We start from the raw sequence: 23,751 nt of genomic DNA on the forward strand, positions 1-23,751 counted from the left end.
ATTAAAGACTTAAATAAATGGAAAGACATCTCATGTTTGTGGATCAGAAAATATTAAGATGACAATTCTCTTGAAGTTGATTTACAGATTCAGTGTAATCCCTATCAAAATCTGAGCTGCCTTCTTTGTATAAATGTACATGCTGATCCTAAAATGCAGATGAAAATGCAAGGGACACAAAATAGCCAAAATAGTCTTGAAACAAGATGCTCAAAGTTGGAAGGCTCCTAATTCTCCCATTTCAAAACTTACTACAAAGGTACGATAATCAAAACAATGTTGTACTGGCATAAGGATAGATATATGGACCAATGGAGTAGAATTGAGAATTCAGAAATAAACTTTAAATTTATGGTGAATTGATTTTCAATATGGGTGCCAAGAAAATTCAATGGCAAAAGAAGTCTTGGGGCGCCTGGGTGGCGCAGTCGGTTAAGCGTCCGGCTTCAGCCAGGTCACGATCTCGCGGTCCGGGAGTTCGAGCCCCGCGTCAGGCTCTGGGCTAATGGCTCAGAGCCTGGAGCCTGTTTCCGATTCTGTGTCTCCCTCTCTCTCTGCCCCTCCCCCGTTCATGCTCTGTCTCTCTCTGTCCCAAAAATAAATAAATAAACGTTGAAAAAAAAAAAATTAAAAAAAAAAAAAGAAGTCTTTTCAACAGGTGGTGCTAGGGAAACTGAATAGCCATATGCAAAAGAATGAAGCTGTTACCCCTTTCTTATACCATACATAAAGACTAACTCAAAATGGATCATAGACCTAAATGTATGCACTGAGACTATAAAACTCTGAGGAAAAAAAAAAATAGTAAATAATGACCTTGCATTAACTAAAGCCTTTTTAGACATGACATCAAAAGCACAAGAGTCAAAAGAAAAACATAGTTAAGTTGGACTTCATCTAAGTAAAAAACTTACAGTGGCTCAAAGAACACCAGTAAAAAGTGAAAAAACAACCCACAGAATGTGAGAAAATATTTGAAAATCACATACTTGATAAGGAACTTGTATCTAAAATATATAAAGAATACTTACCAATTAACAATAAAAAGAACCCAATTTTTAAAATGAGCAAAGGATCTGATATTTCAGAGAAGATCTATAAATAGACAAAAAAAGACATGAAAAATACTCAACTCACCACTAGGGAAATGCAGATCAAAAGCACAAGAGATCCCACTTTATACCCACCAGGATGGCTATAATAAAAAAATATAGATAATAACTAGTCTTGGTCGTGATGTGGACAAGTTGGGGAACTGTCAGGCATTGGTAGAAATGCCTGTTGGTAGAAATGGGGAAGCTGCTGAGGAAACAGTTTAACAGTTTTCAAAATGTTAAATGTAGATTTGCCCTGTGGCCCAGAAATTTCACTCCTAGATCTATACTCAAGAAAAATGAAAACATATCCAGGTAGCAACTTGTTTGTAAATGTTCATAGTAGCATTACTCAAAACAGCCAAAAAGTGGAAACAATAAAATGTCCATTAACTGATGAATGAATAAATAACATGTGATATAGCCATATAATGAAATATTATTCAGCAATAAAAAAGAGTGAAGTGCTGATACATGCTATAACATCAATTAACCTTGAAAATATCATGCTAAGTGGCAAATACTAGTTACAAAAGACCAAATATTGTATGAGTCCATTTATATGAGGTGTCTGGAAATAGCACAGAAGTAGATTAGTAGTTGCATAGAGCTGAGGAGGAGGGAGACTAGTTAAAAACTACTCACTAAGTGCAGCCCACACTCAAGGGAAGAATTAGGCTCTACTTGAAGGGAAGAATGTCAAAACTTATGGATATATCTTAAAACAACCACACCCAGATTCTACTCTAGTGTATTAGAATTCAGAGATCTTTGAACTTAAGCACAAGGGAAATAAAATAAGAAGGGAAGCAGACTTGGCTAAGCCATTATCTATAAAACAAACATAAGATGACTCTGAAAGGTAGAAAAAAGAAAGCAGACAGGCCAGGGACCTTGAGACTCAAAGAATAATAAGATGGTAAATACACTGGGTTTTCTTTTTGCCTTGTATACTATAGAATTAAAGAATCCAGCAACTCAGAAACTCCATTAGGCACAGACAACAAAAGTTTCAAGGAAAGGCTGCTGTCTGTAGGGACAGCAGGAGGGAAGGGGAAGCCTTGCAAGATAGCAAACTTTTAGAAAATCAATGCTCTACTCCAGCAAAATGTCACAGAAAACACTGCACCACCCAAGAGGCAAAGGCTGAATGGAGAGCCTAGACTTCTACCCTCATGTTGAACGAGGTATCTTGACACCCTTGCTAGGGTGGTGCCAGAGAGGCTCAAGTAGAGAGCCTGGACTTTTATCTCCATCTCCAGTACAGGCTTCTCCTTCCACCACATTGTCAGTGGATACGATATGGAAATTCAGGACTTTTGCCATTGCCCAGCAATAATGAGGCAACCCCTACCACAGTGTCGTTATAGACTGTGTGGAGAACTGGAATATCTCTCTATACCCAGTAGTAATGAGAAGCTCTTCCCTCCCATCCACTGTCAAAGCAAGCCATGCAGGGAATCTGGATTTCTATCACTACTTGGCAGTAGCAAGCTAATAGCCCTTCTCCCCTGCTGGAATGGTATCAAAGTTTAAAACCAAAGGTTTAAATAAGATAGAATCATATAATATGAAAAATTCCAGGTTTTGTTTGAAAACCACTTGTCATACCAAGAATGAGTTAAATCTCAAACTGAATGAAAAAGACGATAGATACCAACAGTGAAGTGTCAGAGGTATTATAATTCTCTGGTGAAGAATTTAAAGCAGCAATGATAAAAATGTTTCACCAAACAATTGCAAACACACTTGAAACAAAATTGAAAAAGAGAAAGTCTCAACAATGCAATAGAAGACATAAAAAAGAACCTACATAGGCACCTGAGTGGCTCAGTTGGTTAAGTATCCAACTCTTGGTTTCAGCTCAGGTCGTGATCTCACAGTTTCATGAGTTCGAGCCCCACATCAGGCTCTGCGCTGACAGCACAGAGCCTGCTTGGGATTGTTTCTCTGCCCCTCCCCCACTCATGCTGTCTCTGTCTCTCTCAAAATAAACACATAAAAACTTAAAAAAAAAAAAAAAAGAACCTACATAAGAACCATTGTGGATGGGCTCAAAAGCAGTGTAGGAAATAGAGGAAAGAATCAGTGAACCTGAGGTAGAGTAATAGAAATTACCTAACCTGAATAACAAAGAGAAAATAGACTGAACGAAATTAAAAATAAACAGCTGTAGAGGGTAGTGAGACTATCACAAAAGGTCTAATATTCATGTCATTAGAGTTTGGGAGGAGAAGAGGAAGAGAGTAGGGTTGAAAAAGCACTTAAAGAAATAATGGCTAAAAATTTCCCAAATTTAGCGAGACATAACCTACAGATTCAAGAATCTGAATGAACCTCAAGCAGGATAAAGCAAAAGAAATCTATGCCACTGTACATTGTAGTTTAACTTGTGGAAACTGAAGACAAAGGAAAAATCTTGAAGGCATCCAGGAAAAGCTGACACCTGATAAAGGAAATTTTCAACTTTTAACGTTTGTGGGCTCTGCTACTGGGCTTCCAGGGAAGCTATACTTTAACGCTAGCCAAGGACAAAGTGACTTGACAAAACTTCAAAGCATGGGCTCTATTTCTTCCCCAAGAACATATTGTACATCTGCGTTGTTAAAATAACCAAAAAGGAGCATTCTGAACAAAAGATAAGGAAAAGGAAGAAACTTCCCTGATTCCCATAGGAGTTAAGTCATATAGCCCTACGTCTATTAGCAACTTAAGATAAGGTCTGCAACTTTCTGAAATGTTCTTTGTCTAATAATTTGTAACTTTTTATGTAAAAAAATGTATATAACCCTACACCAAATATTCATCTGTGGAGCACTCTCTTTGTGAAGTTTGTGTAACCCCCTCAGCTGTCCTAACTTGGACTTGAATAAAACTTTCTTTCCTTTAGAGATTTAGAGGTTTGTTCATTTTACTTCAACACACCTTACCTATAGGAAAAAAAAAATTTGAAATGACAGGAAATTTCTTATCAGACACATGGAGGTCAGAAGGAAATAACGTGCTTCAAGTGCTGAAAGAAAAGAACTGTCAACTCAGAATCCTATACCTGGTGAAAATATCATTCAGGAATGAAGACACATGAATCTACAATTTGAAAATAAGTTCAGTTTTTAAAACTTTCATTAGACTCATTTTTCATCTTCTTATTGTAGGCAACAGTTTTGCCAGTTGTTTGCTATCATGTAACATAGGGCATCATTTTTCAAGCCTTCAATATAATTTCCTAGTTGACTTAGTATCCTAGACTCCTTACACTGTCACCAGCCTCAGATATCAATCTATGTCTTTCTTGGTGGAGGCAGTGGGGAATACCATTATTCCTGACATATGAAGAAAGCAGGTTTTCAAAAAACCTGCTTACTTATCAGAAATCAAAAAAACAGAAATCAAATTCTCAGTTTTAGGGAGGCAGGTGGGGGGATGGGCTAAATGGGTAATGGGCATTAAGGAGAGCATTTGTGGTGAGCACTGGGTGTTATATGTAAGTGATGAATCCCTGAATTCTACTCCTGAAACCAGTACTACATTATATGTTAACTAACTTGAATTTAAATAAAATCCTGGAAAAAAAAATCTCAGTTCTAGTCCCTAAAGCCCTGGGCTGTCTTTGTTTCTGGGAATCACCTCAGTAACATTTTTTTTTAAAGCTCAACCTTTTCATTTATATTCAATTACATGAATTTTACATATACTGCTTAGAAAAAATTTAAATTTATAACTTTATTTTTAGAACAGTTTCGGGTTTACAGAGAAATTGAATAGAAAGTACAAAGAGTTCCCATATTTCCCCTATCTCCCCACCTTAGTTTCCCTGTATTAACATCTTCTATTAGTGTGCTAACTTTGTTACCATTGATGAGCCAATAGTGTTACATAATTATTAACTAAAGTTTATAGTTTGTTTACATTAAGGCTCACTTTTTGTGTTTTACATTTTATGGATTTTGTCAACTGTATAATGCCATGTACTGACCATTACAGTATCATACTGAACAAATTCCTTGCCCTAAACGTCTCCTGTGCTCCAACATATTCATCCCTTCATCACTCCCCACCCCAAACCCCTGGCAATCTCTGATCTTTTTACTGTCTCAAGTTTTGCCCTTTTCAGAACATCATATAGTTGAAATACTATAGTATGTGGGCTTTTCAGACTGACCTCTTTCACTTAGCAATATGCTCTTGAGTTTCCTTCGTGTCTTTTCATGGTATAGTAGCTCATTTCTTTTCACTGCTGAATAATGTTCCATTGTATGGACTTGTATGGACGTACCACAGTTTGTTTATCCATTCACCTATTGAAGGACATCTTGGTTGCTTCCACATTTTGGCAATAATAAATAAAGCTACTATAAACACTTGTGTGCTGTTTTTATGTGTGTGTATGAACATAAGTTTTCAAGTCATTTAGGTAAATACCAAGAAGTGTGATTGCTGGATCATATGGTAAGAGTATGTTCAGTTTGGTAAGAAACTGCCAAACTGTCTTCCAAAGTGGCTGCACCATTCTGTATCCCCACCAGCAGTGAATGAGAGTTCTTGTTCCATGTCCTAACCAGCATTTGTTGTCAGTGTTTTGGCTTTCAGCCATTCTAATAGATGTGTAGTGGTATCTCATTTTATTTTACACTTTTCTGCTGACGTGTAATGTTGACTATGTTTTCATAAGTTTATTTGTCATCTCTATATGTTTTCTGCTGAGATGTCTGCTTAAATCTCTTGTCCTTTTTATTTTTTTTTTTTTTTAAATTTTTTTTTTTTTTTTCAACGTTTATTTATTTTTGGGACAGAGAGAGACAGAGCACGAACTGGGGAGGGGCAGAGAGAGAGGGAGACACAGAATCGGAAACAGGCTCCAGGCTCTGAGCCATCAGCCCAGAGCCCGACGCGGGGCTCGAACTCACGGACCGCGAGATCGTGACCTGGCTGAAGTCGGACGCTCAACCGACTGCGCCACCCAGGCACCCCTCTCTTGTCCTTTTTAAATTGGACTGTTTGTTGTCTTATTGCTAAGTTTTAAGAGTTCTCAATAGATTTCAGATATCAATCCTTTACCAGATATGTGCTTTGCAAAGATTTTCTCCCAGACTGTGGATTGTCATTCCATTCTCTTCAGTTTTTTTCACAAAGCTCTATATTTTTTTAATATTCATAAAGTCCCACTTACCAATTTTTTCTTTCATGGATTGTGTTTTGGGTGTTGTATCTAAAAAGTCATCACCAAGCCCAAGGTCACCTAGATTTTCTTGTATGTTATCTTTAGGGGTTTTTTAGTTTTGCATTTTACATTATTTTTAATTTTATTTATTTATTTTGAGAGAGAGTTGGGGAGGGGCAGAGAGAGAGGGAGAGAGAGAATCCCAAGCAGCTCTGCACTGTCAGCGTGGAACCCAACATGGGACTTGATGCCACAAACTGTTAGATCATGACCTGAGCCAAAAATCAAGAGTCAGACACTTAACTGACTCAGCCATCTAGGTGTCCCAGGTCTACGATACATTTTGAGTTAATTTTTGTGTAGGGTGTAAAATTATGTCTAGATTTTTTTTTTTTTTTTGCATATGGATGTGCACTTGTTCTAGCACCATTTATTAAAAAGACTCTTTGGTCCATTGTATTGCCTTCGCTCCTTTGTCAAAGATCATTTGATTATCTATGTGTGGTTCTATTTCTGAGCTCTCTATTCTGTTCCATTGATCTTGTCAGTAGCCTTTTAATAATCTCCCTTATTTGCTTATGCTGATTTGAGTTGAATTTTTATCAGTTGCAGCTGAAATATCACTGATTAATTCAAGCACTTAGTACATGCCAAGTACTGTGCTAATCTCTTTACATAAATTTAATCACAACAGTCTTTTGAAATAAATGAGGAAATTTGGGGTTTGTGAATTTAAATAACATGTTCAAGATCATATCGCCAATAAGTGACCCAGGTCTGTCTGCCTGTCTATATTATACCGCCTGTTAAAGATGACCTTTTAACTCCTCACTCAGACTATTATGATTGCTCTAATAGTTTTCTTCTGCTAATTACTGCCTTTAATTACACTATAGTTGCCTTCTAAATTAAATACTCCTTAGCTAGCATTTGAAGCCGAAACTACTTCTCCAGCTTTTTTCCTATATTCTCTTACGTGTTCAGTGAGACTACTCTGTGATCTTGTATTATACCTTCTGCTTTACTATATCAGTATGTGACCTAACATATTCCTTATACTTGCTGCATCTCCAAACATCACAATTCCTCTTGTCAGAATCCATCTCAAATGCCATCTTCTCCCTTGACCCTTCTTAATTTTGTACCCCCACCTCACCTCAAAATTGGAACTAGGAGCTCTCTCCTTAAAGTCATCACAGCTTTTTATTTAAACTTCACTTGTGGCATATTTTATGCCTTATGTTTTAGTTATATGAATTTGACTCACTCTTACTACCAGACAGCCACCACCTTTGCAGCTTGTATACTGTGTAGAGCCTGGCATGTATTTTTTAAAAATTTGATTGAGTATATATCTATACCAAAAACTTCACTGAATGCTGGGATGGCCAAGATAAAAGACGTAGCCAGCACTTTAAAAACAAACAAACAAACAAAAGCCCTACTAGTCTAGTAGGAGAAGCCAGACCAGAATACAATTGTTTTTCTGTGAATTACATTCTAATATGAAAGTAAACCTCCAGTACTGTAGGATGGAGCACAGAGTATGGAGTACTTAATGTAGTGTGAGTCTGGGAAAGAGAAGACTTATCAGAGGTCAACAAATAGGAGGTAGGCTGCTGAATGGACAGAATATTCAAAAGCAGAGAGGCCTAGGAGAGCATCACATTTGGAGTGCAAGTAGTTCAGATTAGCTATACTGAAATGTTTGAGTTAAAGAATGTCTAAGGATGAAACCATACAAGTAGGGAACAGCTACATCTTAAAGAAATTTCTGAGTCTTGCAAAGGAATTTGCATGGCATCTCCTGAGGGACATGAAAGTCATTGTAAGGTTTTAAGCAAGGAATTTCATGACCTTACTCATACTTAGATGGATCACTCCAACAGATATGTGCATAAAAGATTAGAATTAGCTGAAACTAATGTCAGGAAGGAAGAGCAGGTAGCAGAATGCTACAGTAGTCTAGATAAAATAGGATCTGAATAGGCCAAGGTGAAGAGAGAACTTATTTGCGAGATATTTAGGAGATAGAATTTATAAGACTTGGTGATGGGGTAAAGGAATTCTTTACGATCTCATATTCTGTACACCTGGGGATTCATTTAAACAGTGTCTTTCTCATGCCAACTTAAAGAAGTACTGCTTCCGGGGCACCTTGGTGGCTCAGTCGGTTAAGCATCTGACTTCGGCTCAGGTCATGATCTGGTAGTTTGTGAGTTTGAGCCCCGTGTCGGGGTCTGTGCTAATAGCTCTGAGCCTGCTTCAGATTCTGTGTCACTACCCCTCCCCCACTTTCTCTCTCTCTCTCTCTCTCTCTCTCTCTCTCTCAAAAACAAATAAACATTAAAAAAACTAAAAGAAGAAGAAGAAGGAGAAGAAGAAGTACTGCTTCCTCTTCCACTGTATAAATTACTGGGATCCATCTCCTTTCTTATCACCAAGAACAACTTTGCCAAGACAGTTTCTGCTACCAAAGGGACTCTCCAAGAAGGTTCTGCCTTATCAGAGCCTCTGGTGCTACCAGAAGGTAAAGGAGCCTCTGCTCACACTGCCACACTTGGGAGAAATATACTTCTAAAATTAAAATTAGAATTCATTTTGTCTTAGGAATAATATTAAAAGATAGGTACTCAGGTACATCACATGTTAAATGGCCCCTTTATGGTCTATTCCAGGAACATATAACTGTTCATGGCACTTCAATGACAATTGCTAAACAACCTTCTTTTTAAAAAACCTTGAAAATTAAGTTGAAGGCATCTGGGGTGCCGGGTGGCTCAGTCAGTTGAGCATCTGACTTTGGCTCAGGTCGTAATCCCAGGGTTCGTGAGCTCAAGCCCCACATCGGGCTTGCTGCTGTCAGCCTGTCAGCACAGAGCCCTCTTTGGATCCTCTGTCCTCCTCTCTGTCTGCCCCTCCCCTGCTCAATGCTCTCTCTCTCTCAGAAAATAAATAAAACATTAAAAAAAAAATAAGTTGAAGGCTCCTTATAGATACTGGTGTACCTAGGAGTAGGGAACATTTCACCTCAGCAAGAAGGAATGTTTTATTGGTGACATTCTTTGGAATTGCTGTCACATGATAATATTAATGATAATAAAGTCGACCTATTTTTAGCCTGCTTGATTATTATCTTTAAATTTTCTTGCAGCCAATGCAGCCCTTGTTGCCTGCTCTTAAAGCTGCTGCTTCTAGTCTTCCTTCCACCTCACTACTTGGTCCAGTGCTGCTTATATATGAATTAGAAGTTGGGAAATGGAAATTCAAGGTACGTTGTAAGACAAAAATTCTGAAGGAAAAAAGCCTAAACATGAATCTGTGTTCTCCATTTTACCCACAAAATGATCTGCGGCTACTAACAACTTCTCTGAGCATCAATGTTCCCATCATTAAAACAGGGTCAAAACATCTATTTTGTTGAAGATTAAATAGTGTCATCTATTTAAAGCACTTGGCTCTTAGCATACACTCTCAAAATACTAATTCTTTCCTGTAGAAAACATTTTCATATTCTCTGGGTGCCCAGGTTGTTTTAAATATTTACTTGTTATGCTTAGGGAATTCCTAGTCTTAATGTAAGTGCTGCTTCCCCAAGGTAAGCTCTGAAAATGAAATTTCCAGACTGTCGCAGCTAGAGCGCAGACATATGACCTGGGCTTCAACATCCAGCACACCTGCATAAGACTTGACTGGAAGTTAGTAGCTTGAGGAAGGAAAGATTCTGCTTGGAAACCAATTTGCTGGCAAAGGCATCAGACATTTGGGAGTGTGAGTGTTTGCAAGGTTAAATTCCTAGTGCAGAAGTGGCCCTAGTGGGCAGTAGAAATGGCAGCAGTTGCTTTTAGTGTTTGTTGGAATAGTTAGTAGTGGCTGTGACCTCACTGGGCCAGTTCCATGGAGCAGTTGTGGGCATTGTTGTTGGGAGCTCAGCTCCACACTGTCCCTCCAGCCTCCCAGCCATTCTCTAAATCCTTCTCTTAAACTTCTTTTCTGCTCTGTCAGCCAGAATTAGCTTATGTTTCTTACAACTGGGAGCCCTGACTAATCTATGTGTCTTCACTGGTATTTCCACCTGTAAGTAACAGGCCAAGAAGAATGTCAAGATAGAGCAGTGATGATGTAATGTATAGCCACCTTAAACAAAAGTACATGGTTCTAGAAAGCAAATCTTAGAAAAGTGTAATGAGCTATAATTGAGTGGAGATTGAAGAATAGCTTTTGAGGAAATTATAATATTAGAATACTTCTACCAAGTTTTTCTTTCTCTGTTATGTTGGAAATAGTTAAGAGACCTAGATTTTCATGCTCCCCCAAAGAAATTATTTCAGAACCAGTTTATTAAACAAACAAACAAACAAACCCATTTAATCCCTGGATGTCGATTCTGCAGAGCAGTCCCAAGTGAGTTTATCAATTCGAGTCAAAGCCAGAATCAAAATAAATCAGGCATTATATGGCATATTAAATTTCTGGAGCTCAACTCAGTTCCCTTAATCTCTTAGCAGCAGTAACAGAGTGGCAGCTCTCACTCATTGCAGTGGGGAAATAACAAAGCAAGAGTAAAATTGCTGTTGCAAAATGAAGCACATCACCACATTTCCATCTAATGCATTATAGTTCATGAATCTCCCAGGAGCCAGAAAAACACAGTGAAGTCTTTAAAAGTGAATCCAGATGTCAGCCATCACCATAGCAGTGCTTTAATTATCAAAAAAACAAAGAAATAACTCCTTAGGTACATTCTAAGCAGGTGTTCCTTCACAAAAAAACAGAATAGCTGAAGAAACAGCTGTGGTATTATATCTGCTTCAGACTAAAGAAGAAAACTACAACCTAAATAACAGACTACCCAGAGGGAGCACAGAAAAATCACAATTATTAGGATTTTGCAAGTATTAATCTATACAACATAATGATTGATTAATGTTAATTACTCCATTTTACAGATGGGAAAACTGAGTGCCTCCTATAGCAGCCATTTCTTTTTTTTTTTTTTTAATGTTTTTATTTATTTTTGAGAGAGAGAGAGAAACAGAGTGCAAGCAAGGGAGGGGCAGAGAGAAAGGGAGACACAGAATCCGAAGCAGTCTCCAAGCTCCGGGCTGTCAGCATAGAGCCCAACATGGGGCTCGAACCCAAACTGTGAGACCATGACCCGAGATGAAGTCAGAAGCCTAACCAACTGAGCCACCCAGGCACCCCTATGGCAACCATTTCTAATTCAAAGTCTGTCAGTCTGGGACAAGTTCACTACTTAATATATTTATTTTGCAAGATTTTTTTAAGTATACTGATAGTATGGGATTTTTTTTTTTTTTTTTAGAAAACATATCTCAACAGAAAATATCTTCATTTTGGGAAAATTAGAACATAAAGAACACAAAGGAAACCTTTAAACCATCTCTAATAACTGCTATTTTAAACTGGAATTTTAAAACTAGGTCCATGTTTGGGCTTCAGAAAATCTGTGAACCTCTGAAACTAAGCAAAAAATGACAACGTGCATTTTTCTTGGGTAGGGATCTATGTACCTTTTATCAGGTTCTCAAAGTGTCATCATTCAAAGATTAAGAACTCTCTATCCTTCTGGGCTTTATCTATGTGACTCTGAGCAACAAAGATACCAAGTCATGGCCTGAAAAAGAAGGTAACCTTTATCTAAAATATTAAATGGGCCAAAACGAATAGTTATTTCTAAAATTTGGCTTCGCTTTTGTTCATTAGTCTTGCTAAATTATGGAATATTAGGAAAATATTTACTTTCTTAAGGGTTTTATTTTTTGTTTTTGTGGGGTTTTGTGTGTGTGTGTGTGTGTGTGCGCGTGCAATCTTGACACTTAGCTGCTGCTGTTTAAGCAGAAAAATAGATACTTTCGCAACTCACATTAGTGGGAAGATGTGACAATAAAGTGTCTACAAGGAGTAGCATAGCAAAGGTGGTGATATCAGGGATGAATAATTAAAACCTGAATATACTTGATGGCAGAGGGGAAAAAAGCCAGTTCAAAAAGAGTGAGGAGATAAATGAGGGAATGAAAGAACTGATAGCATCTTTTGGATGCATAAAAGAGCTGGGAGTAGGGCTTTGTGACAGAACATAAGAGGAAAGTGGGGGACCACGTTCCTTTGATGTTAATGAAAGAAGAAAAAGGAAAAATATCGAGAGATACCCTGTGGTATAAAACATAGTAGATGGATGGGTTATTTGATGAATTATATCATCCATGCAACAAACTTTTAGTGACAACTTACTATGTATGAAGCACTATGGATAGAAATAGATATAAGAAATAACTCTTGGCCCAAGGAATGTACAGCATAACTGGGGAGACAAATAGAAATTAGTCCTGCAAGGTATCAGAGTCACAAATCGGGAATAGTAATGTCTGTGAGATCATAGTGGGGGTGGTCAGGAAAGGCATTAAAAAATGGTACTTGGGGCACCTGAGTGGCTCAGTCGGTTAAGTATCCGACTTCAGCTCAGGTCATGATATCACAGTCTGTGAGTTTGAGCCCTGCGTCAGGCTGTGTGCTGACAGCTCAGAGCCTGGAGCCTGCTTCAGATTCTGTGTCTCCCTCTCTCTCTGACACTCCCCCATTCATGCTCTCTCTCTGTCTCAAAAATAAATAAACATTACAAAAAATTAAAAGAATGGTACTCAAAATAGGTCTCAAAATATGAATAACCATAGAGGAGAGAAAAGACAATGCAGGAGAAGAGAGCAAATACAAAGGGACGAGAAAGCATAGCATGGGTAGAAAAATGCCATATGCATTGACAGGGTGGGGAAACACAGGACTCCATAGGGGCAGGGCTGATAATGATGCTGGTTTCTGCAAAAACCCAGGGAAAAGAAAAAGATCCTCAGCTAAGGCAGTGACAAGTGGGGAGAGGGAAAAGAGGATTAACTTGAGAAATATTTAGAAAGTAAGAGTATCAGGATTTAGTACCTTTTGGGAAAGCCATTATGAGCCCTTGCCAAAGCTGCATTACCAACAAAGACATTGATAACTTAAAGAACTTAAAGTTAGAATCAAAATCCCACCCTTCTTAACAGACTGCAAGAAATAGTTCTCTGTTTACCTCTGTTTATCTCTATTGGGGACAAGCTTCCCCCAAACGCCCACCCTTATACTTCTTCAGTTACTAGCTCCAGGGCCCTCATGATGCAGGACTCAGGGAGTACTATTTACATTGTATTCTATGTGACTAGGACGCAGGGTACAAGATGAATGATGACCTGCTTGTCCCTTCCTTAACTCCCAAATCCTTTCACTGTGATCTTCAAAATGCCCTCCAGAATGTCTTACTCTGTGATCAGCAAACTGTCCTACAACCTCAACTTCTTGTTTGAATGCTTCCTTGCACAACTGAAAGCTGCCTCAATTCTGAAGTCCTTGCTGTTATTTCAGCCTGCCCACGTGGAAGCTGTCTTATCTCGCACACCCAAAGCATCTCGGGCCAAGAGGTGGAGTAGATGGCTTTGTATCCATGGCCTCTTTCGAACCATTTCACACCCTTCTTTTCTTTCTTCAAAACTCATTCCCACTTCTTCCCCTCATCACCAATATTTAATGTTCTCCCTCCCATCTTAACCACTGAAGACTTCAGCTGTTGATTCAGTTTTTCTCTTCATCTCCTTCTTTGCCATCCCTAGAACTGTGTCATTCGTGTGGATAATTCATTATCCACCTGCTTTCTCAGTTTTTGGATCTTCTCACCTCCAACAACTATTCCTCCATTACATCACAGCCATACTACCACAGTCATTTTTTTGAATCGATCAGAACCAAAGTTTGGTACCACTGAAATCTGGGCTGTTGATATCTGGCTTTGGGCCATTATCCTTTTATCCTTTTATACTCTTTTCCTGTAGAACTCCCCCAGCCACAATCTGTCAATTTAATTGAGATTCCCAGGACCCTGATCCCACCCATTTTCATTATCAATCAATCCCCTTTGCCCTTTACCTTTTGTGTCTGGCTTAAATTATATGGGCAATTATTATGATGACTCCTTTGAGAATACCTATCTTTGATTCTTTATTCATTCTGCCTGGAGAGGTAGAGAAACTTGTCTGATTGGAAAATTTAGGAAGACTTTACTGGCTGTGCTCAGCTCAATTTTTCCTTTGTCCGTTTGGTGATAAGGCTGCCTAAAAAGAGGCTCTAAAGGCAGGCTTTTCCCTGGGCAAAGATGGGAAGAGGCCTGGTCTGGACCAGTGCTGCACAGTTCTGGGTGAGCAGGTTCAGCATTAGGAAACTCATTTCTGTTTTCTCTTTTGCCCCTGGTGTTTCAGCCATACCAGTCTTTAATTTCCTAGAAAAACCAACTCTTTGAACCTTACTGATTGTGGCCTTTCTCTACCTGGTTTACTCTTTTTTCTGCCTTTTTTTTTTTTTTTTTTTTGGTGAGCTCTTAATTTTTTCAAGTTTCAACTTACACTTCTCTAAAGAAGTCTACCCTGACTTCACTATTTAAGGTAGGTGGTTGTCCTCCCATTATTCTTACCTCAGCCTCTTGTGGAGTTTGACGTGAATATATTGATCTGGATCTCAAAGGAGAAGGTATATGCCAATTAGGATTTAGACATATGGAGGCATATAAGATGGCCCAAGGAAACAGTGTTGGATAAGTGGAAACAGTGTTGGCCAAGATCAAAACTCTGAAGAGTCTGTAAGAATTATCTCCAGGAAGAGAAATTCAATGATGGAACTTGAAAATGAATGGTCAGAGAGATAGGAATTCCTTAAGACAGGTGAAGAGGGGAGATCTTTAAGGAAGGTTTAGTTTACAGTGTCAAAAGCAGTGTTGAAAACTATCAAAAGGAATCCAAAGTTGGGGCCTGGACCTTTGTTACCTTTGCAAGAGAAATTTTAGCATTAAGTATGGGGGTCAGAGCCAGATTATACAGTGCCTTGGAGACTAAACTAGAGATGTGGACCAATTTAGAATAAATATTTTTGGAAAGTTGGCAATGAAAAAAAGGTAAAGCAGAATGACTAGAAGGGAACTTAGGACCAAACAATTAGTATGAAGGCTGCTAAAGATTTCACCAGTTTTGGGGCGCCTGGGTGGCTCAGTAGGTTAAGTGTCCAACTTCAGCTCAAGTCATGATCTAATGGTTTGTGGGTTCAAGCCCCACATCAGGCTCTGTGCCGACAGCTCAGAGCCTGGAGCCTGCTTCAGATTCTGTCTCCTTCTCTCTCTGCCCCTCCCCCACTTGTGCTCTCTCTGTCTCTAAAATAAATAGACATTAAAAAATATATATTTCACCAGTTTTATAGGTGAGAATATCAGGGAAATTGATGGTACAGATAGTCTAGGTAGCTACAGAAGACAAGAGGCAGGAGGGTAATCAGCCTTTCAGAGGAGTAGCTAACTCCTCCTAACATAGGAACACTTCTTCCTCTGACCCTGGAGGGAAGGATACATATGGACATAGATCATGTTAGGAGACAGATGGACAGGAAATCCATGAAGGAAACAAGACCATCAGTTGAAAATGTAAGAGTCGGGGCCCTGAGGAGAATGGTAGAAGTTTATAGTAGCAGCTTGAGGTGGTAGGTGGGATGAAAGGGGGAATAGTAAGAGGATCAGCAAATAGTATTAAAGCTCCAGCTGAGACCAGTGTGAATCTTTATCCACTAACTCAGGTCTGCAGAAAGTACCATACTGTTTGTTAAAGCCAATTTAAATTTAACTCTGACCCTCAGATTAGTAAACCTGGAGAGTAATTCATTCTCAATCATTAGTGGGGCTCCTAATAATTATACAAAATTGTACAATCCCAGAATCGTACAAAAGCTTCAGAGAGCCTTCCAGAAAACTGGATTTAAGTTATTGGTTCATTCTGTTTACTACTAAAATAACCACTACTCCAAAATGTCCACTGACAGAAGGATGGATATATAAATTCTTGTTTATTCAAATTATGGAATATTATACAACATTGAAACATAAGAAAACTATAACCAAAGGCAATAACTTAGGTGATTGTCAGAAATATAATGTTAGTAAAAAAGTAAATTACAGACAAACATAAGGTATGATATCATATAAGTTCAAAGACATATCAAACTAAATGTGATTCAGGAATATACACACTCATTTATATTAAAAGCTATTTTGGAAAGAAAAGGAATTATAAATAATAAGATAGGTAGTTACTTCTGGAAAAGGTGATAAGGATAATCACAGAGGCTGGAAGGATTTCAAAGGTAATGTTCCTTTTCTTAAACTGGGTGGTAGCTATATGGATGTTTATTTTTTTTTAAATCATATATATTATTTTATATGTATCATTTTATATATGTGTGTATTTGCACTTATATATACATATATTCTTTTGTTAGCATGAACTACTCCATAATTTTAGAAACTCACAGTAAAATAAAATAAAGTGAATTTATTAGATTTCCAAATTGTGTCTCAAAGCTTAAGAAAAATTAGTTTTACATTTACAACTTGAATAAATTGGCTGCTATAAAAAGCACAACAGTTGTTAAGTGCTGGGGTCCTCTTCACGCATAGGAACACTTTAGAACATTTCAAAACTCACCTGGCCCAGTCCATACCTTTCTTTCTGGCTGCCCTTTCTCCACTCCCCAATGGGGTCCCTACCACAATATTTTTGATGAATTTTAGCTTTTACAAAAGATGGAAGAAGTTTGAATACATGCAACTTTTTCCTTTAAATCACACCTGACAAAGGGAACCGTAGCTACAAAACTTCCCTGATAAAAGGGATCCAAAGCATAGCTGTCTGCTTGAAATGGAGGGAGAGAAAAATACAGGGAAATAGAGAGAGGACAAGCACAAACTAATAAATTGAGTTACTCTGCTATAGATGTTTCATTACGCTTTTATAATTTCTTTTTCCCCATTCAATTTTTTTCAGGATTTTTACCATTTATGTGATCCCTTCCTATCAGTGTTATAAATAGTATGTTCATTTGAAAATGCCATATGCTATTTTAATAGTATTAACAGCCAGAAGCTTTTCTCCTCTCACACATATTTTTTCAAAATGTTTTTTAAATTGGTCTATTCCTGAAAGTTAGTCTTTCATCCCAGCATCTGAGTCAACGAAAGAGCCTTAAATCATCCCTAGTGACTTTATAATCAAATTTCCCTCAGTGAAATCCTTGTGTGGGTATTTGCTGACTTAAAGCAAAAATCTCCCCACTACAAATTGCCCTTTAGGCTCTAAGTTCTGTGCTCTTCCCTTCAAAAATTCTGCATAGTTTTTTTCCTTTGGCAGAATTTTCTTTTATGGATTTTAAAGTAATAATTAGGCAAGAGACAAATTTCAGAACACCCCTGCCTTCCTTTTGCGTGTGACCTTCAGTTTGCCTCCCTCGTGTATCCATTCTTTTTCTCCCTGTACCTTTCGCTACTTTTCCTTTGAACTCCTCCCCTTTTCTGAGTGTGTAACTATTAATTCTCCAATTTGCAAAATAAACATATGAGATTTGGTATTTGGTTGCTAATCTGCCCCATATTTTTGCTGCATCTCTGTTTTGCTTGTCTCTAGTCCCTTTTCAATTTTTGTCCTGCCTCATTCCAAACATACTTTTCTGCCTTGTGCCAAACACATTTTCTCTTGGTTTTATTCCTTTTAAAACTTTAACTCTCCCTTTCTTGGCCATTATTTGAAAACTTAACAAAAGTTATTACTTTATAAATTTTAACTTTACAAGTCATTAACTCACAAAAGTTATTCTATTATTTGAAACTTACAAAAATTTCTCCTGGGACCAAGCAATAGATTTGATCTCTAAATTCTCATTTAGTATTTTATGATAAAGGTGTATTTATTACCCACAGTTTACAGATGGCCAAAGGAGGTATAGAAAGGAAATATCTTGCCATAAGCCATATGTTAAGTCTGTGATCAGAGATCAACTGCCCCGCATCTACCAACACCTGGTGCACTGTCACCCGAACCACTTTATTCTCAAGAGGGATCTAGGGACCATCTGCATCAAAAGTCATCTTCATGCTCTTTTGCTCTAGACCTGAGGATTCAGATTCAGGAGATAAGGCCCAGAAATCTCCATTTTTAACAACCCCAAAGTCATTCTTAGGCAAGGAAGGAAGGAAGGAAGGAAGGAAAGAAGGAAGGCAGGAAGAAAGAAAGGAAGAAAGAAAGGTAGAAAGAAGTGGAAAGAAGAAAGGAAGGAATGAAGGAACGAAGGAATGAAGGAAAGAAAAAAAAAGAGAGGAAAAAAGCCACTGCTCTATTTTAGCTTTGCTTCCTAAGACAGTGAAGGAACTAATCCTTTTTGTGTATATATTGTGTGTCCAGTATTGTGGTCTATTTTTACATAGACATGTTATTAATTGATTTAATTCTATAAAAATCCATTGAGATAGTTCTTATATTCATGTTATAGTAGAGAAACTAGGTTTGAGCCAAGGTCATTCAACTGGTAACTAGAAAAGTCCATGTCTGACTCCATTACCTTGGATTTTAAGAACCATGGCATGGTACTTGTTTTAAATTTAGCATAAAGAGCTATCAGATATAATAATGTTATCATATATATGGGATTATATTAATCCCATAGTATACTGCTGACTACAAAACAGATCAGTTGATTAAACTCATTCAAGTGTGTCTGCTTTTTTTATTGATATGCTTGACATAAACATTATAGTAGCTTCAGGTACACAACATCATGATTTGATATTTGTATATATTGTGAAATGATCACCACAATAAAATTAGTTAACATCCATCGCCATTCATAGTTACAATTTTTTTCTTGTAATGAGAAATCTATTCTCTTAGCAACTTTCAAATACACAATACAGTATTATTAGCTATAGTCACCATGCTGGACATAATATCACCAGGACTTACTTACTTTATAACTGGAAGTTTGTACCTTTTGACCAGCTTTACCCATTTCACCTACCCCCAAATCCCCATCTCTGGGCAGTCACCAATCTGTTCTCTATATCTATGATTTCAATTTTTTTTTTTTAGATTCCACATATAACTGAGATATTTGTCTTTTTCTGCCTGACTTGTTTTACTTAGCATAATGCCCTCAAGATCCATCCATGTTGTTGCAAATGGTAGGATTTCCTTCTTTTTTATGGCTGAATAATATTCTGTTATATATATGTGCCACATTTTCTTCATCCATTCATCCATTGATGTACACTTAGGTTGCTTCCATATTTCAGCTACAGCGAACATGGGGGTACAGATATCTTTTCCAATTAATGTTTTTGTTTCCTTTGGATAAATACCCAGAAGTGGAATTGCTGTTTTCTATAGTGGCTTCACTAATTTACATTCCCACCAATAGTGCAGAAGGGTTTTCTTTTGTCTACATCCTTATCCAAATTTGTTATTTCCTGTCTTTTTTATAATAGCCATTCTCACAGTGACATCTCATTGTGGTTTTGGTTTGCATTTCCCTAATGATTGGTGATGTTAAGCATCTTTTCATGTTATCTGTTGGCCATCTGTGTATCTTCTTTGGAAAAATGTCTATTCAGATCCTCTGCCCATGTTTTTAATTGGATTGTTTGTTTTTTTGCTATTGGGTTGTATGAGTTCTTTATGTATTTTGGATATTTATCCCTTGTCAGATACATAATTTGCAAATATTTTCTCTCATTCGGTATGTTGTCTTTTCATTTTGTTGATGGTTTCTTTTTTTGTGCAGAAGCTTTTCAATTTGGTGTAGTTTCACATGTTTATTTTCGCATATGTTGTCTTTGCTTTTGGTGTCAAATCCAGAAAATCAGCATCAAGACTGATGTCCAGGAGCTTACTGCCTGTGTTTTCTTCTAGGAGTTTCATGGTTTAGGTCTTATGTTCAAGTCTTTAATCCGTTTTGAGTTGATTTTTGTGTATGGTATAAGATAGTAGTCCAGTTTCATTCTTTTGCATATGGTTGTCCTGTTTTCCCAATATCTTTTATTAAAGAAACCATTTATTTCTTTATTGTATATTCTTGGCTCCCCTGTTATAAATTAATTGAGTGTGTATGAATGGGTGTAGCTCTGGGCTTTCTATTCTGTTCCATCGATCTATGTGTCTTTTTTTTTAAATTTTTTTAAAAAGTGGATTTGTGGGGTGCCTGGGTGGCTCAGTTGGTTGAGCGTCCGCCTTCAGCTCAGGTCACGATCTTGCGGTCCGTGAGTTCGAGCCCTGCGTCGGGCTCTGGGCTGATGGCTCGAGCCTGGAGCCTGTTTCTGATTCTGTGTCTCCCTCTCTCTGCCCCTCCCCCATTCATGCTCTGTCTCTCTCTGTCTCAAAAATAAATAAATGTTAAAAAAAAAAATTAAAAAGACCTTTAAAAAAAATAAAAAATAAAATAAAAAGTGGATTTGTTTTTTTTTGAGAGGGGAGGGGCCACAAAAGAGGGGGAAAGAGATCATCCCAACCAGGCTCCACACTGTCAGCACAGAGCCCATTGTGGGGCGTGAATTCACAAACTGTGAGATCATGACCTGAGACAAAATCAAGAGTCCAACGCTTAACTGACTAAGCCATCCAGGTGCCCTTATGTCTCTGTTTTTGTTTTCTTTTCTAATGCCATATTGTTTTGATTACTATAGCTTTGTAATATAGTGTGAAATCAGGAAATGTTATGTCTTCACCTTTGTTCTTCTTTCTCAAGATTGCTTTGGTGTGAGAGCCACAACTTTACCTTTTCCTGAAAATTATCTTTTAATATAGGAAACATATAAACAAACACAATGACAAAAGAATTAAAAATTATGAATATGCTAACTATGTCAAAGAATCACGATCCCATGCTAGTCATAAAAGCTACAATGAGGGGCGCCTGGGTGGCGCAGTCGGTTAAGCATCCGACTTCAGCTCAGGTCACGATCTCGCGGTCCGTGAGTTCGAGCCCCGCGTCGGGCTCTGGGCTGATGGCTCAGAGCCTGGAGCCTGTGTCCGATTCTGTGTCTCCCTCTCTCTCTCTGCCCCTCCCCCGTTCATGCTCTGTCTCTCTCTGTCCCAAAAATAAATAAACGTTGAAAAAAAAAATTTATAAAAAAAAAAAAAAGCTACAACGAATTGTTCTGGGTGGGGAATGCCTATTTTTAGTTCCTTCTACCAAGACTATGAATGCAACAGCTAGAGGTAGAGCTGCCATATCAAATCACAAACTAGAAACTGAATATTGGAGATGATGAGAAGAGCCTGAGTCTGAATGTGTATCCATAATATCCTGAACTGCTTTCTAGATTTTAGATAAGAAAGAAACTTCTCTCTCATTTAAATTCTGTAATTTGGGGTTTAGTCTCTCACCATTGAACCTAATCCTAAACAGTAAATACTTCTGTTATAAAATTCTATCGTGATAAATATTAATGATTGTAAAAGTTAACAAAGCTATATTTGGTATAATTTAGTAAAATACTCATTACATTTACATACAAAAAATCATTACATTTAGTAAAATACTAAATGTAGTTTTTTAATAGTATTAATGCATGTTAATGTAGTAATGTAGAATGTAGTATTTTACTAGTAATTAACATATATGTTACCATTTTTATAGGTTCTCAGTTACAACAGTTAAAATTCTGTTTTGTGGTTATCAAACACAGGAACTGTTTGTAGCATACTTTGAATGTAAAATGAACTCAAGGTGAAAATGACAGAAAACCATTGTTAAAATAATTATTTCTGATTCCATGATAACTTTTTAGAGATAACTTTGCTATGTCAAAACCAAAATGTGAATGCTATAGGACAAGTAATACATTGAGAGAACAGAGGTACTCTCTTTTCCCAGAGTTTACAGTTAGGTTTCTGGCTCTACTGAACCAAAGCCAAATGTCCTATGTCTGTATTAAGTACTCTAGCAGCTTTAGGATTGAAACGCAAGAATTAGGTTGTAATATTGGATAAAACTGGAGCTAACAGGAGGAAATATGAACTCTTGGGGAAAGTTCAAGTATCAACTAAGCTAGTCAGAGAATTAAAATTTATCATTATAATTGATACTTTGAAAAATATCTTCTGAAGAATTAAGTGAAAATCCTACATTCCCTATTCTAGAACTTGACCCATTATGCCCATGGTTAAAATTATTTTTCCACCTTGCCCTCCTCAGAGGGACAGCATCATATATGTAGGAGGTGTTTTTGTTACTTTAAATCTATATCCATTGTATATTTAGGGAGTGGGTAGGTGGATGAATTTGGAAACCCGTAAAGAGCAGGAAGAATCAAACAGTGTGATTCAAAAAGGGAAATTAATGATTTATAACTAATGATTAGGGAGCGAGGAGCAAGCTGAGGGCAGAGTACAAGCTAACAGTCCCCCCACCCCCAGGTGGGATATGTGTGATACTCCTCAGACACTCCTGGATGCCCAAGTACAGGGAAAGGAAAGAAAGCAGATGGTTGGCTGATAGAGATCACAGTCATGCAGGACAGGAGTTTCTTTCAGTTTATGGATAGCTTAGTAAACTGCAAGAAAAAGGCCATTTTATCCATAGCCTAATCTCTAGAAATTTATAGACTCCATTTCCTGGAGTCCTAATATCACCCTCATCAAGATGTAAGGGGGTTTAAGTGCTTGCCCTGGTGATATGGGAAACAAAGGCAAATGAAAAATTAAATTCCCTTACTGCCTACAGCCCATCGATGAGTCCTTGAGACAAGCAGAGTGACCTTCCTCTAGGAGCTCAGTTGCCTCCATGATACTTGCTAGGGGCAAAAGGGAATCTTGGCTTGACATTATCCTGATCTCCCACCCCTCAGGATCCTGTGAGTCTCCTTAAATACATAAAAATTCCTTTGCAAGCCTCCTTTATCTTTAACCCCCAAGTATATGTCAGCAATTATACTCCAAGCATATGGCCCCTGACATACATCTGAAGGATCTCATGATTGAGGTTTTACTAAACAGTAATAAATGATGTTTTCCTAATAACAGCTAGCCCCTCAAGGTCCTGGAAACCTTGCTTCCAAAATTCCTTAGAGACTTACACTGTCCCTAACCCCCTCCCAACCCGAGAGTATATTATCAGTCACTCTTCACAACCCCAGTGCAGCTCATCCTGCCCGCAGGTCCCATCCCGGTGCTTTGTTTTTATTTTTTTATTTTTTTTTAAATTTTTTAATGTTTATTTATTTTTGAGACAGGGAGAGACAGCATGAACGGGGGAGGGTCAGAGAGAGAGGGAGACACAGAATCTGAAACAGGCTCCAGGCTCTGAGCTGTCAGCACAGAGCCTGACACGGAGCTCGAACTCACGGACCGTGAGATCATGACCTGAGCCGAAGTCAGATGCCTTACCGACTGAGCCACCCAGGCGCCCCCCATCGTGGTGCTTTAATAAAGTCACCTTTTTGCATCAAAGACATCTTTAAGAATTCTTTCTTGGCCATCGGTGCTGAACCCCACCATAACCCCAAAACCCCGTCACTAAGGTAACAAATTTTAAGAAATTACTCTCTTTCTTGTTACTGCTTTCGAATGCAAGATTCAATGAACAGGCCCA

The sequence above is a fragment of the Prionailurus viverrinus genome, chromosome C1, assembly GCF_022837055.1.
Source record: "Prionailurus viverrinus isolate Anna chromosome C1, UM_Priviv_1.0, whole genome shotgun sequence".
NCBI classification, from domain to species: Eukaryota; Metazoa; Chordata; class Mammalia; order Carnivora; family Felidae; genus Prionailurus; species Prionailurus viverrinus.